Raw genomic sequence first — 14,366 nt, forward strand, 5'->3', positions numbered from 1 at the left:
CCCAAGCAACTATCGCAGCTTCAAAGGATTCAGCAAGTGTCCAGGCTCTGCTGCTTGGGGTTGCAGAGGGCCAGTCCTGAGAGAGCTTGGGGCGGGCAGAGATGCCTGTTCATTTCCCTTCCTCTCCAGGGGGCCAGGGCTGCATTGAGAGCAGCTGTGTCTAGAGCTGCCCCTGCTGATTTAAATCAGGTGTAATGGGGAAGACCAGGGAGACCTCGGTGTTCTTGGGCTCTGCAAGTAAGCAAAGCTTGAAGCCGCGACAGAGGAAGCTGGGAGAGCCCTGGAGACCACCATGCCCAAGAGGAGGGTCCCAAGAGGCAGAGGGCCTTGGCCAAGGCCCACACCTAGATACAGGCCAAGCTGGGCCTTGAATGTGGTTCTGACTGGTAGCCTAACTAGCGCCTGTGGGCAGAAGTGGAATCTCTTCTGCGATTTGCCTGTAAGTGTCACTGCGTATTTGCGGGTGTTGGGAGCGGGGGCTTAGAGAACGAGGGCTGTCCACCGGGGGCCACACCCCAAGTTATCACCCAGGCCAGTATGTGGTGGTACTCACAGCCACCAAGGTGATGCTGAATCCCAGATTTGCCACTTCATCATTTAATAAATATTTATTGTGCCCTACTGTGTGCTAGGCACTGTTCCAGAGTCTGGCGGATACAGCAGTGAACAAAATGGGCAGAAAACTGTGCCCTTGCCTTCCCCCTAGTGAGGGGAACAAATAATGAACAAAACAAGTAAATTACACAGTCGGTTAAAAGACAACAAGCAGGGAAAGGGACAAAGAATACAGAGAAGAAAGGTTGCCATTTACATAGGGTGGTCAGGGAAGGCTTCACTGAGGAGGTGACGTTCGAGCATGATCTTCCTAGAGATGGAATGTTTAGGCAAATTCCTTACCCTTCTGGACTCAGAACAGTGGTAATAGTAATAATAATAGATAAATCTATTTAAAGTGCTCACTCTGTACCTTTTAAAGTTCTCTATATGCGTGAAGCTCATTTAATCCTCATAATCCTGTGAGACAGGTGCTATTATTAACTCCATTTTACAGAGTAGAAAACAGAGAAAAGTGAAGCAGGTTTGCCTGAGGTCATACAGTTAATCACGCAGGCAGGTGGCCTCCAGAGCCCGCCCCTTTCTCACCAGCCCTAATGGGGTGGTCTCTTAAGCCCTTCTCAGTTTCACCGAGGAAAATGGAGAGGAAGCGTCTGCAAGCTGAGCGTTGCCGTGGCTTGTGATTTATCTGGGCAGGTTGCTCTTGCTGCTTCCATTTTTCTGTCTGAAAATGGAGTGACTGAAAGCTCTTCAAACGTCTGTTTCTGAAGCATCCTGCTGGACTTGGCAGAGGATACAGGGTGGCATCAGATGTGAGCCCAGTCCTAAGGAACAGATCTTCGCTTTAGGCAAAAAGAAGCAAACCCGTTAAAAAGGTAGGCAGGACGAGATGCCACCAAAAGGCTACACAGCCGAGGTCCAAGGGGAGGTCAGGCCTTGGGGTGGCGGGGGGGATCCAGTAAGACTTGCTCAGAGGCTTAGGTGGGGAGTCTTGAGTAGTAGTGGGGGGTGGTACATCTCACAGGTGAGAACAGCATAGGTACAAGGTGAGACGCGGCAAGTCATGCTAGGAGAGTGGAGAGTTGGTTTACCTAAAACAACACTATTCTGATGTCTGTTTCCCAGAGACATTGAGATTAATAAGTGCAAAACTTCTCCAAATTCTCTTCTGATTTAAGGGACTAGAAAGCTAGATAATCAACATCAACACATCCAAAAGTAGTTTCCAGTTGGTTTGGAATGCAGCTGATTTGACTTCCTAATTACATCGGACGCACATCACCTTAGCCAGTGGGAAACTATCATGGACTGCAAGCATTCCCGTGGTAGAGAAAGAAGAGCCTTGAGGGCGGGGCACGTCCAGGTGAGTCCTGTACGCCTTGTTATTTACACTGAGTGTGTGACCTTGGGCATAGCTTCTCTTTATCTTAGCTCCTGTGTTCTGTAAATGAAGGATGCATTCCCTCCTGTTGCTTAAGGACCAAGTGAGCTAGCCCAGGTGTAGCAGACACTATGGGTGCTGAATCCAGACCTCCTTAGAGCCCTCTGACTGGTTCCATGTGCCAGTCCCCCAGTTTCTGAGTGCTTTGCTTCCGAAGGCTCCAACCTGAGACCTCCTTTGGAGGATGGTCCTTGGGCTGCTGGAGCTGCTCCCACCCCTTGGCTGGTTTCTCCTGGGAGCATCTCCATTGTAAATTATTGACACCTGCATGTGAATCTTCTCCTGAGTCTGTATCTGGGGACCCAACCGAAGATAGTTTATGAAAGCATTTTGAAAATTTACAAGTGAAACATATAATGTAAGGAATTACCATTTGAAAGAACTGCAGAACTGACTGTACTTGAAATAACTGCAGAACTGACGGTACAAATCTTCCATCTCTGAATTATTGGGGTCAGGACAGAACAAGAGTTCAAAAGATGATCTGAATCTAATTTTTCCATAATGTACTCAGCACAGTCAGCCTCTGTGTGCCGTCCCATCAACTAGGAGCTTTCACATTCTTGGGTCTCGGGGGACCTCCGCCACTGTTCTGTCTGCCAAGCCGGCACTGTTTGCCACCCAGGGGTCATCAGCTTATTTCCACTCCATTCCCTGTGTGACCTTTATCAGGCCTCCAGAAGAAAGGCAACGTCCTGAGGACAAGGGCCCAGACTAGATTCACTTTTGAGAGCTAAGTCATGTACTTTTGGGCTATAGTGGGAAGATCCAATTGTGGGGAGTCAGGAGGCCTGGCTGGGTTCTGGCCCCGTCTCTGTTACCAACCAGAAGGTGTCCTTCAATGACCCTTTTCAATTCACCGTTGTAGGATGAGGTTGTTGACCTTGAAGTTCTCTGGGATCCTTTCTAGCTCTAAAAATGCATGATTTTATAACATAAATGGGGGCAACTGTGGCTAAAACCATCTGATGTTAATTTGGGCTTAAAACCATTCTAATGAATGTTTTCAGGCTTGGGAGGTGGCCTGCAGTGCACTTGCCAGAACCAAGTTGACCTCTTCCAAACCTCAAGTCTACATGAGGTTCGTGGCCTTGGGGAGCCATTTGGAGTCTCCAGGCTGGGCAGATGGTGCAGAATTTGGTGCCACTGACAATAAAGTTTGGTCGGTATCTGCCTGGACCCTGCAGTAAAGAACACATCAAGTATTTTCTTTCCCTTTTTAGCTGGATGGGGCTCAGTGCAAACACAGAGCTGGAAACTCCAAATGAGGACACAATATTTTAATAGATAGTCTGTCAAGAACATTAAAACGCCTCCAAGGGGTGCTGCAGACCTGGAACTACAATGGCATCGGCCTGAGTCCAGGCTGTCAGAACAGTCTCTGAAACTTTGCTTTGGAGACACTGGGGAGAAACAGGACAACTCCCACATGGGAACTGTCTTGCAGAAAAGCTGGTCTCTAACAGCACCTGACCCCACATCAAACATCTGCTGGTCTCCTTTAAAAAAAAAAAAGCGGGGGGGGAATAAAGTGAAAAAAAGTTTTTTAAAAAATTTTTATTAGAGTATAGTTGACTTACAATGTCATGTTAGTTTCAGGTGTACAGCAAAGTGAATTAGTTACATGTATACATATACCCACCCTTTTTTAGATTCTTTTCCTGTATAGGTCATTACAGAGTATTGAGTAGAGTTCCCTGTGCTGTTCCCTTATTATCTATTTTATATATAGTAGTGTGTATATATGTCAATCCCAAATCTCCCAATTTATCCCTCCCCCAGCTTACGCCCTAGTAACCATAAGTTTGTTTTCTACATCTGTAACTATATTTTGTAGATAAGGTCGTTTGTACCCTTATTTTAGATTCCACATATAAGCAATATCATATGATATTTGTCTTTCTCTGTCTATGTCACTTAGTATGACAATCTCTAGGTCCATCCATGTTGCTGCATATGGCATTATTTCATTCTTTCTAATGGCTGAGTAATATTCCATTGTATGTAAGTACCACATCTTCTTCATCCATTCATCTGTTGATGGACGCTTAGGTTGCTTCCATGTCCTGGCTATTGCAAATAGTGCTGCTATGAACATTGGGGTGCAAGTCTATTTTCGAATTAGAGTTTTCTCCAGATATGTGCCCAGGAGTGAGATTGTTGGATCATGTGGCAGTTCGATTTTTAGTTTTTTAAGGAACCTACATACTGTTCTCCATAATGGTTTTACCTACCAACCATTTACATTCCCACCAACAGTGTAGGAGGGTTCCCTTTTCTCCACACCCTCTCCAGCACTTATTGTTTGTAGATTTTTTTGATGATGGCCATTCTGACTGGTGTGAGGTGATATCTCATTGTAGTTCTGATTTGCATTTCTCTAATAATTAGCAATGTTTAGCATCTTTTCATGTGCCTCTTGGCCATCTGTATGTCTTGTTTGGAGAAATGTCTATTTAGATCTTCTGCCCATTTTTTGATTGGGTTGTTTGGGGGTTTTTTGACACAGCTGTAAAATGTTTTTCTTGTAGGGGAAGAGCAAAGCAGGCATGACTAAGGGTGGCCACCCTTTCGCATGAGCTTTAGACAAACCATCTAGTGTGACTGTAGAGGGAACTTTGCTCAAAGAAAACGCTGTTCACAAAAATTTTAATTCACAAAGTAAAGAGTGAAGCATAAAGGGGTTTTTCACTTCTCTAAAGGATTTACTGTAAGTTCATTTGAGTAGGATGGGGTTTCCCAACAGGCTGCTTACAGGTAGAAAGGAAGCCCATCTCCCAGGATGTGGTGAGCAGAGGTTGTCTGGGATCTGGATACACAGAGGGGGGCTCGGCAGCATCAGATGCTGGGCCAGGCTCCAGGAGAGCCTTGGCTGGTGGTAACAGGTGACCAGCTCTCTCCAATACTCCCTATGTGATGCCATCCCCTTACTGTGTCTGCCACATGTGTATGCATTTCTGACATGGGAGAAGACTTTTTTCCAGTTATAAAAAAAGGTTATACAGTGTAGAGAATGTCCCAGGACTAAAAGTGGGCTCGCTGAAACTCTGGGACACCTCTTTAAACATACCTCTTACTTATATGGTAGTAAAGAGTGACCTGGATATTTCAAAACCACAGATAGTCCAAAAATAATTTATATCAGGCACACATGTGATTGTCTTGTATTGTTTCTTGAGTCCTGTTACGAAATCACATATTTTTAGAATGGGAAGATCAGTTAGTTCCTTTACTTAAAAAAAAAATGTGGTTAATAAACACATGGCATAAATTTACCTTCTAACAATTTTAAAGTGTACGTTACAGTATTGTTAACTATATGCATCTTGTTGTATAACAGATCTCTAGAACTTTTCATCTTGCAAAATTGAAACTCTGTACCCATTGAATAGTTCCAACTTTCCCGCCTCCCCCTAGCCCCTGGCAACCACCATTCTACTTCCTGTGTCTAAGAGGTTGACGACTTTAGATACCTCATATAAACGGAAGCATGCAGTGTTTGTCTTTTGTGACTGGTTTATTTCATTTAGCGTAATATCCTCAATCCTTATCCATGTTGTAACATGAGACAGGATTCCCTTCTTTTTTAAGGCTGAATAATATTCCATTGTATGTATATACCACATTTTGTTTATCCGTTTATCTGTTGATGGACATTTAAGTTGCTTCTACCTCCTGGCTATTGTAAGCAGTGTGGTAGTGAACATGGATGTGCAAATATCTCTTCAAGATCCTGTTTTCAATTCTTTTGGATAAATACCCAGAAATGGAATTGTTGGATCATATTGTAGTTCTATTTTTAATATTTTGAGGAAACTCCATAGTGTTTTCCATAGCACCAATTTACATTCTCACCAGCAGTACACAGGGTTCCCTTTTCTCCACATTCTCACTGACATTTTTTATTTCTTGTATTTTTGTTAATAGCCATTCTATCAGATGTGAGGTGATATCTCATTGTGGGTTTGATTTGCATTTCCCTGATGATTAGTGATGTTGGGCATCTTTTCATGTGCCTGTTGGCCATCTGTATGTTTTCTTTGGAAAAATGTCTATTTAGATTCTCTGTCCATTTTAAAAATCAGATTCTTTATTTTTTTGCTACTGAGTTGCACTAGTTCTTTATATATTTTGGGTATTAAACCCTTGTTAGATACATGATTTGCAAATATTTTCTCCCATTCTATAGGTTGCCTTTTCATTCTGTTGATGGTTTTCTTTGTGCAGAAGCTTTTTAGTTTGATGTAGTCCCATTTGTTTACTTTTGCTTTTGTTACCTTTGCTTTTGGTGTCAAATCCAAAAAAAATCCTTGCCAAGACCAATGCCAAAGAGTTTACCACCTATGTTTTCTTCTAGGTGTTTTATGGTTTCAGGTCTTATATTAAAGTCTTTAATCCATTTCAAGTTAATTTTTGTGTATGGTGTAAGATAGTGGTCCCATTTAATTCTTTTACATGTGGCTGTCCAGTTTTCCTAACATTTTTTACTGAAGAGACTGTTCTTTCCCCATTGTGTGTTCTTGGGTTTTTTGTCATAAATTAAATATATATATTATATACACACACACATATATATATATACACACACACATATATATATATTTATATTTACTTCTCTCTATTCTGTTCCATTGGTCTATGTGTCTTTTTATGCCAATACCATACTGTTTTGATTATTATAGCTTTGTAATATAGTTTGAAACCAGGAAGCATGATATCTCTAGCTTTGTTCTTTTTTCTCAAGATTGCTTTGGTTATTTGGGGTCGTTTGTGGTTCCATACAAATTCTGAGGTTCTATTTCTGTGAAAAATGCCATGGGAATTTTGGTAGGCATTGCATTGAATCTGTAGTATGGATATTTTAACAATATTCTTATCTATGAGCACAGAATATCTTTGTTTATCTGTGTCTTCTTCAATTTTGTTCATTAATGTCTTATAGTTTCACCTCCTTTGTTAAATTTATTCCTGGGAATTTTATTCTTTTGATGCAGTTGTAAATGGGATTGTTTTCTTAATTTCTCTTTCTGATAGTCCATTATTAGTGCATAGAAATGCAACTGATTTTTTTATATTGATTATAGTTTTGTAAAATCGATTTTTTTTCCTGTAACTTTACAAAAATCGATTTTTTATCCTGTAGCTTTACCGAATTTGTTTATTCTATCAGTTTTTTGGTGGAGTCTTTAGGGTTTTCTGTATATAACATCAGGTCATCTGAAAATAGAGACAGTTTTACTTCTTCCTTTTCAATTTGGGTGCCTTTTATTTCTTTTTCTTGCCTAATTGCTCTGGCTAGGACTTCAATACTATGTTGAATAAAAGGCAAGAATGGGCATCCTTGTCTTGTTCTTGATCTTAGAAGAAAAGCTTTCAGCTTTTCATTGTTTTTTTTTTAATACATCTTTATTGGAGTATAATTGCTTCACAGTGCTGTGTTAGTTTCTGTTGTACAACAAAGTGAATCAGCCATATGCATATATATATCCCCATATCCCCTCCCTCTTGATCCTCCCTCCCACCCTCCCTATCCCACCCCTCTAGGTTGTCACAAAGCACCGAGCTGATCTCCCTGTGCTATGCTGCTGCTTCCCACTAGCTATCTATTTTACATTTGGTAGTGTACCTATGTCTATGCTACTCTCACTTTGCCCCAGCTTCACCCTCCCACCCCATGTCCTCAAGTCCATTCTCTATGTCTACATCTTTATTCCTGCCCTGCTACTAGGTTCATCAGTACCTTTTTTTTTTTTTTTAGATTCCATATATGTGTGTTAGCATACGGTCAGCTTTTTATTGTTGAGTATGATGTTAGCTGTGGGCTTGTCATATCTGGTCTTTACTATGTTGAGGTATGTTCCCTCTATACCCACTTTTTTAAAGAGTTTTTATTGTAATTTTTAAAAATTAATGTGCAAAGATGGGTCTTTAGTTGGGGAGGTATTCAGAGCAAATTTCTTGATATCATAAAGTTGGATGAATTGTGGTTTTCCCTTGGTGGGTAAGGAAACTGGAGTTTGGGGACCATCAGACATGGAGATAACATTCCTGGTGGAGAGGAGCCCATGGAGAAAAGGAGCAGGGAGAGATCCCCAGTGATGGGAATTAATATATCAGGGAAGTGATGCCTGATGTTGAATTATTACTGATTCCTGTGTTCTCCCACCCATTTGCTCCAAACCCTTAGTAAAGATATATTGCTGTGTCCATGGTTCTGTGGGGAACAAAGGAGGAGCAGTGGGAGCTGATGTGGGACAGAAAGAGGACAGTGGCAGCAGGGGGAGGCCAGGAGTCACAACAGGAGTAGGGAAGATGGTGAGAACATGAGCCCCTTGGAGAGCCAGGAAGTCTGGAGATGGTGCTGGGCCTCACACTGGGAAGGGGGTTGCATTTTGCTCATTTATTTAAGAAAAGGGGGCTCAGGAAGGCTAAAGGGGGACACCAGCCCTGCTCCTAAAACTGGCAACAACCCAAGTTAGGAGGAGAAGGTGCACAGACATGGGCACACACAGGAAATATTCCTGATAACTAAGGGAGCAAAAGCTAAATGCCCATTTATTGAATAGAAAAGACAGGAAGTGCTATACGAGTTTAGAATTCAGAGAGATTACTTTGGTTGGGGTCAGTGGTCGTGCTGGTAAATGTTTAACAACTGGCTCTCTGGGAGGAAAAGAAAAGTTTTCCTGTGTAGCATTTGCCAATTTCCATGGTGTAAATACCATACTTCCAACATGGTCAACTTCAAGTCACCAAGATGACTTCATGGAATGTGGAGTTGGGAAGAGACACACAAGGACATACCATGATAAAGTAGTTCCACCACAAAGGCACAATGAATGTAAATAAATGTGAGCACAGATTACAGTCAAATGTATTATAATAATTCAGAAGTGATGAGTTCTGAGCATTTACTACCTTCTTAAAAAATATAATTTATTTCATTGTAAGTTTACATATATTTAATTTTTAATGATGCCTGTGTTCAATAATCAGCTTGCAAAATTCCTGAAAAAATTACCAGCTGGCTCTTTTGAGCTGGTATGAACCAAATTCAGCATAAACTGGCTACAGTGTCAGGGAAGGCATTCTGCAGAAGGTGAGACTTAAGCTGGGCTTTGGAGGATGGATAGGAGTTTGATGGTCATGGCAAAGAGTATTCAAGGCAAGGTAAAAGATGTGGCAAAGGGTGGCCAGTAAAGTAGATGACATGAGAAACAATAATGAGGGTTTCTCCTACTTCTGTATTTTAAGGTTAAGAAAGTACTTTTAAAAAACATTTATTTATTCAGTTGCACCGGGTCTTAGTTGTGGCAGGCAGGCTCCTTAGTTGTGGCATGCAAACTCTTAGTTGTGGCACACATTTGGGATCTAGTTCCCTGACCAGGGATCGAACCCAGGCCCCCTGCACTATGAATGTGGAATCTCATCTACTGTGCCACCAGGGAAGTCCCAGAAAGTACTTTTTTAACCAGAAAAAAACCCAGAAGGGATGGAAAGACCAAGTAGGATTAAATATTCATAATACACATAAAGCATACATGGCACCAAATATTCATGATACACTAAACACACATAAGTACATACATATGAGACGCTCAGTATTCATCAGGTCTTAACGTGGCCACACATTCTGGTCCCATATGTCCTCTGCCAGATAAAATTCATAGCTGCTCAACAGGCTAACGGAGAAGGTACAGCTGTGGCCCTGAGTGCTTGCCCCTACATCTCCCTGTGGAGCAAGTGTGCATTATTGGCCCAGGTACCTTCTGTCTATGGGTCCCTTTGCTCAAACCCTCAACTTTGGTTCTCATAATCAAACCATCAGTGAGGAAGCCTGATATGGCTGACAGAGGCTGGATATGTGAATATTGCATAATCCAGGGCTCAGGAAATGTGGTCTTTCATTCCACTCGGACCTACCCCATCTCCTTCCTCTTGTTTCTTAATTTTTAAATTGCTTTAATAAACTGTATTAATGGCTCAGTCCATTCTGGCTGCTGTAACATAATACCATAGGCTGGGTGGCTTATAAACAACAGAAATTCTCTTGGGAATTCCAAGATAAGAGTGTTGGCAGATTCAGTGTCTGGTGAAGAACTGGTTCATAGACGACTATCTTCTTGGTGTGTCCTCACGTGGTGGAAGAGATGAGGGAGCAACCTGGGGTTTCTTTTATAAGGGCACTAATCCCATTCATGAGGGCTCCACCCTCATGACCTCATCACCTCCAAAAGGCTCCACTTCCCATTTCCATCACACTTGGGATTAGGGTTCAACATACGAATTTTGGGAGAGACAGAAACATTCAGTCCATAGCAGTTCATTATCTATGGTTGTGTAACAAATTACCCCCAAATTAGTGGCTTTAAATAAATATGTAATATTTCATAATTTCTGTGAGTTAGGATATAGTCCTCTGCTCAGGGTCTCTCATAGGCTATAATCAGATGTTGGCAGGTACTGCAGTCCTCCCAAGGCTAACTGGGGAGGATTTACTTCTAAGCCCGCATAAGTGGTATTGGCAGGATCCTCCAGTTTCTCACAGGCTGGAGAGAGACCTCCCTCAGTTTCTTGCCATGTGGGCCTCTCCATAGGGCCACTTACAACATGAACCTGCCTTCCATCACAGGGAGGAAGTGAGAAAGCAAGAGTCTCTTCATAACTTAATCTCAGGATTCACATCCCATCACTTTTGCCTGATTCATTAGAAGTAAGTCATGAGGTCCAACCAGTACTCAAGGGGAGGGGATTACACAAGGATGTGAATACCAGGAGGTGGGAATTCCTGGGGGTCGTCTTAGAAGCTGCCTGCCACCTAATGTTCTATGACTTCTGGCTTAGCCAGTCTGGTGGTAGACTTGGAGGCTGCTGTTACAACGAAGTCATTCCCACACCACAGACCCTACAGTCGTTCCCACTCTAGTCTCACGACAGCCTTGAGTGTAGGTATTATTATTACTGTTGTTATTATTTCCATTTTATAGCAAAAGCATTGAGAGTTAAATGACTTGTTTAACTTCTCAAAATTAGTAAGTGGGGTCAAGCCAGACCTTGAACCCAGGTCTTCTGACTTCTAGGCTACGGCCTTTGCAATTTACTGTATTGTACTCAGTTGAATATGTCCCCCCCCATTCATGTCTACCCAGAACCTCCGAATATGACCTTATTTGGAACTAGGGTCTTTGCAGATGTATTTAAGGTGAAGTCATACTGGATTAGAGTGGGCCCTAAATCTAATGACTAGTGTCCTTATAAGAGGACCCTGTGAAGACACACACAGAGGGAAGATAGCCATGTGAAAGTGGAGGCAGAAATTGGAGTGATGCTGCTACAACCCCAGGAATGCCAGCAGTACCAGCAGCTAGGAACCAGCAGCTAGGAAGAGGCAAGGTAGGACTCTTTCTTAGAGCCCCCAGAGGGAACACGGCTCTGCTATCACCTTGATTTCAGACTTCTAGCCACCAGAATCATGAGACAATAGATCTGTGTTGTTTTAAGCTCCCCAGTTTGTGGTTATTTGTTACGGCAGCCCTAGAAACAGGACATGTATTATCTCCCTGGAAAGATTCCAGCCAAACTTCCCCAGTGTCTACAGTGTGTTGAGGGGGCTTCTGATAGTGAGTCAATATGCACAGCTACCCTGGTTTAGGCCCCATCTACCAGCCCCTCGGAGGCTCCATCTAGAATTCAGTCTCCAGTTCCCCTCCTGGGGAGCGACATCTGTCTTCTCTAATCCCAGGCCAGAACCCCAACCCAGGGATGGAGGAGGAGAAGGGACACAGTGAGTAGATTCATTGCCTGTGATCTCAGGACAGAAGCATGGGTACATGAGCTTTTCTTTCTTCTTCCATGTGACAGACCAAAGATTAGAATCCCTCCTCCCTTCTCCCCCTCACGTTCTTGAACTTGAATGCACTCGGGGCAATTTGTTCACAGCAGCTCTGTGTATGTGTGTGTAAAGTTTTTGGTCATCTCAGCTTCCTCGTAATTGTGCTGGTTTATAATAAGAAGCAGAGGTCAGGGTTCAGAGGGAATAGAGATGGGTGTGGAGAGTGGCTGTGGGACACATTGTTCTGTGCATCCAAGTTGGCAGGTTCACACAGAGGAGTCAGCAGCGTTGTGCAACAGAGAGGGAGGCTAGAAGGATGTTCTCCAGATTTAGTGCCACAGCAAGGGGCTTGTGTTCCTATTTGCAGAGTCTTTGAACTGCGAGAATTTCAGAGGAGGACAAATAGCTCATCATGTGAATTATGATTAAGATTTAAGGATTATCTTTAAAATAGTGCTTAAAAATGACCGCCACTCTCCAGCTCATCTCCTGGTGAAAGTAATTGGGCCACTTGTGTCCGCCAGCTCCCAGTGACTAGTAATTCACAGTCCATGGCCCAAAAGGCTCTTGGGCTACGAGGGACCTTAGAGTGATCTGCCTACTCATTTGGCAGACAGAGTAGCAAAGGCACAGAAACCCTCTCCTGTCTACTCAGAACCTTCCCTGTCCTACCCCCGAGCCAGATGGTCCAAGGGCTCTGCTCTGTTTCTCTCCCTACTTGCCCCTCTGCTGTCTTTTTCTTAAATTCAATCTCCATTCCTACAGCACCTATAGTTTAAGTTGTGGGCTCCAGTGAGGTGTAACCATCCATCCAGCATCCGTTCATCCACCCATCACATAGTTATTGAGCAAACTGCTATGAGTCTTCCACTATGAACCACGGATATGGAGATTATTAGGACAAGATCCTTGTTCAACGAGCTTATAGTCTAATCAGAGAGAGAAAACTTGTCTGCAAGTAGCTGGACTTCCAACAAGACTCCTTCAATGGAGTGCAGACTAGCTCCCACCTATCAAACCATTTGAAGAAGTGGAGAAGAAATTGTAACTAGAGGACATGGTTCTCTATTGACCGATATAATTTGAAAAATTTTTGGAATATATATTTGAATTTTTCAAAATAGCTCTGATTTTAAATATTCTTTTCAGTTCATGCATCCTGACTACTGGTAAGGAAAAGCTGGATGTCATTGTAGTCAAAGGTTTTCTCTACCCAGTCTGTCTTCTCTGCTGTGTTCCTTCTCTGACTCAGACAGATTCATTCTTTGGACTTCAATCTTGTTACAATGTATCTGTCCTTGGAAGGGTAATGCCCTAAGCCATATATCAGGTCCATCTTCATCCATCACCTGAAGCCCTGCTCTGGATGGGCTTTGGGTGGGGTACTGCACAGGTGATACAAAGGTGCTTAAGTATGTCCAGGAGCCCTGGGCTACTGGGCTGAATAGGGGATGGAATCTTATAAATATCATGAAAGAAGCACCAACTGAATGCTTAGGGGATGTTACCACTGGGACTTGGAACAAGTATTGGGGATGACTGGGAAGAAACTGAGAGAAGATCATGGGAAGTGGGAGAGAATCAGAGAGATTCTTTTGGCCATTTCATCACTTTGCCCAGCGTCAGCTCTGTTGGACAGGAACTTACCGGATGGGGGCCTGGAGACAAACCATTACAAGGCAGCGTCTTTCAAGTCTCTGTGTTTCAGTTTTATAGATAAAGGGAGCCCTGCTGTCTCTTTCTCTGACAGCTTAGAGAGAAAACAAGTCAACATTGCCTTTTAGGTTAGTGCAAATACCTTTTCTCTATGTGTAGGGACAAATGGTTCCCTGAGAGACAAATATTCACGCAATCATGGAAAAATTTAACCAGAAATCAGGGAGCATGCCAGGGAGTGGCCACAAGGCATCAGAACTTTATCCAGCCTGGTAGCCCTGACACATGTCCCTGTGCTGTCACAGAGGTCCTCATCCCCCCCCAAAGACTTTGCCTTACTGCTGTTTCAACTCCAATTGTCAAGGTAATTTAAAAATAAATATGTTCTATAACGTGCATATCTAAGTGGATGTACAAGTTTAGCATAGATTTGTTATAAACAGACATTTTCCCTCAAGAAAACATACTCTGGACTTCCCTGGTGGCACAGTGGTTAAGAATCCGCCTGCCAATGCAGGGGATATGGATTCGATCCCTGGTCCGGGAAGATCCCACATGCCGTGGAGCAGCTGAGCCCACGTGCCACAACTACTAAGCCCACGTGCCACAACTATGAAGCCTGCACACCCTAGAACCTGTGCTCCTCAATAAGGGAAGCCACCGCAATGAGAAGCCCATGCACCATAACAAAGAGTAGTCCCCGCTCGTCGCAACTAGAGAGAGCCCGCGCACAGCGACGAAGACACAATGCAGCCAAAAATAAATAAATTTAAAAAAAAGAAAACATATTCTGTTCATCTAAACATATTTGGAGCACCAACTGTTTACCAAACGCTAATGGGGCTGAAAAGCCAAGAGTCACCGACGTGAGGCATGGTGTCACAG

The 14,366-nt window shown here is 43.0% G+C and overlaps 1 long non-coding RNA gene across 4 annotated transcripts in view; it reads left to right on the forward strand.

The window, feature by feature from the left end:
• Positions 1 to 14,366, forward strand: part of LOC137208751 (uncharacterized) — a 108,304-nt gene that overhangs the window by 31,883 nt on the left and 62,055 nt on the right. For 3 of the 4 annotated variants that reach the window (XR_010935738.1, XR_010935739.1, XR_010935737.1), the window contains exons 3-4: positions 1,252 to 1,430; positions 1,734 to 1,918. This is a non-coding gene — a long non-coding RNA (uncharacterized lncRNA). The remainder of the gene's footprint in view (positions 1 to 1,251; positions 1,431 to 1,733; positions 1,919 to 14,366) is intronic. The other variant, XR_010935740.1, reaches the window with a different exon arrangement.

Source organism: Pseudorca crassidens, chromosome 16 (assembly GCF_039906515.1).
Source record: "Pseudorca crassidens isolate mPseCra1 chromosome 16, mPseCra1.hap1, whole genome shotgun sequence".
In the NCBI taxonomy this organism is placed as follows: domain Eukaryota; kingdom Metazoa; phylum Chordata; class Mammalia; order Artiodactyla; family Delphinidae; genus Pseudorca; species Pseudorca crassidens.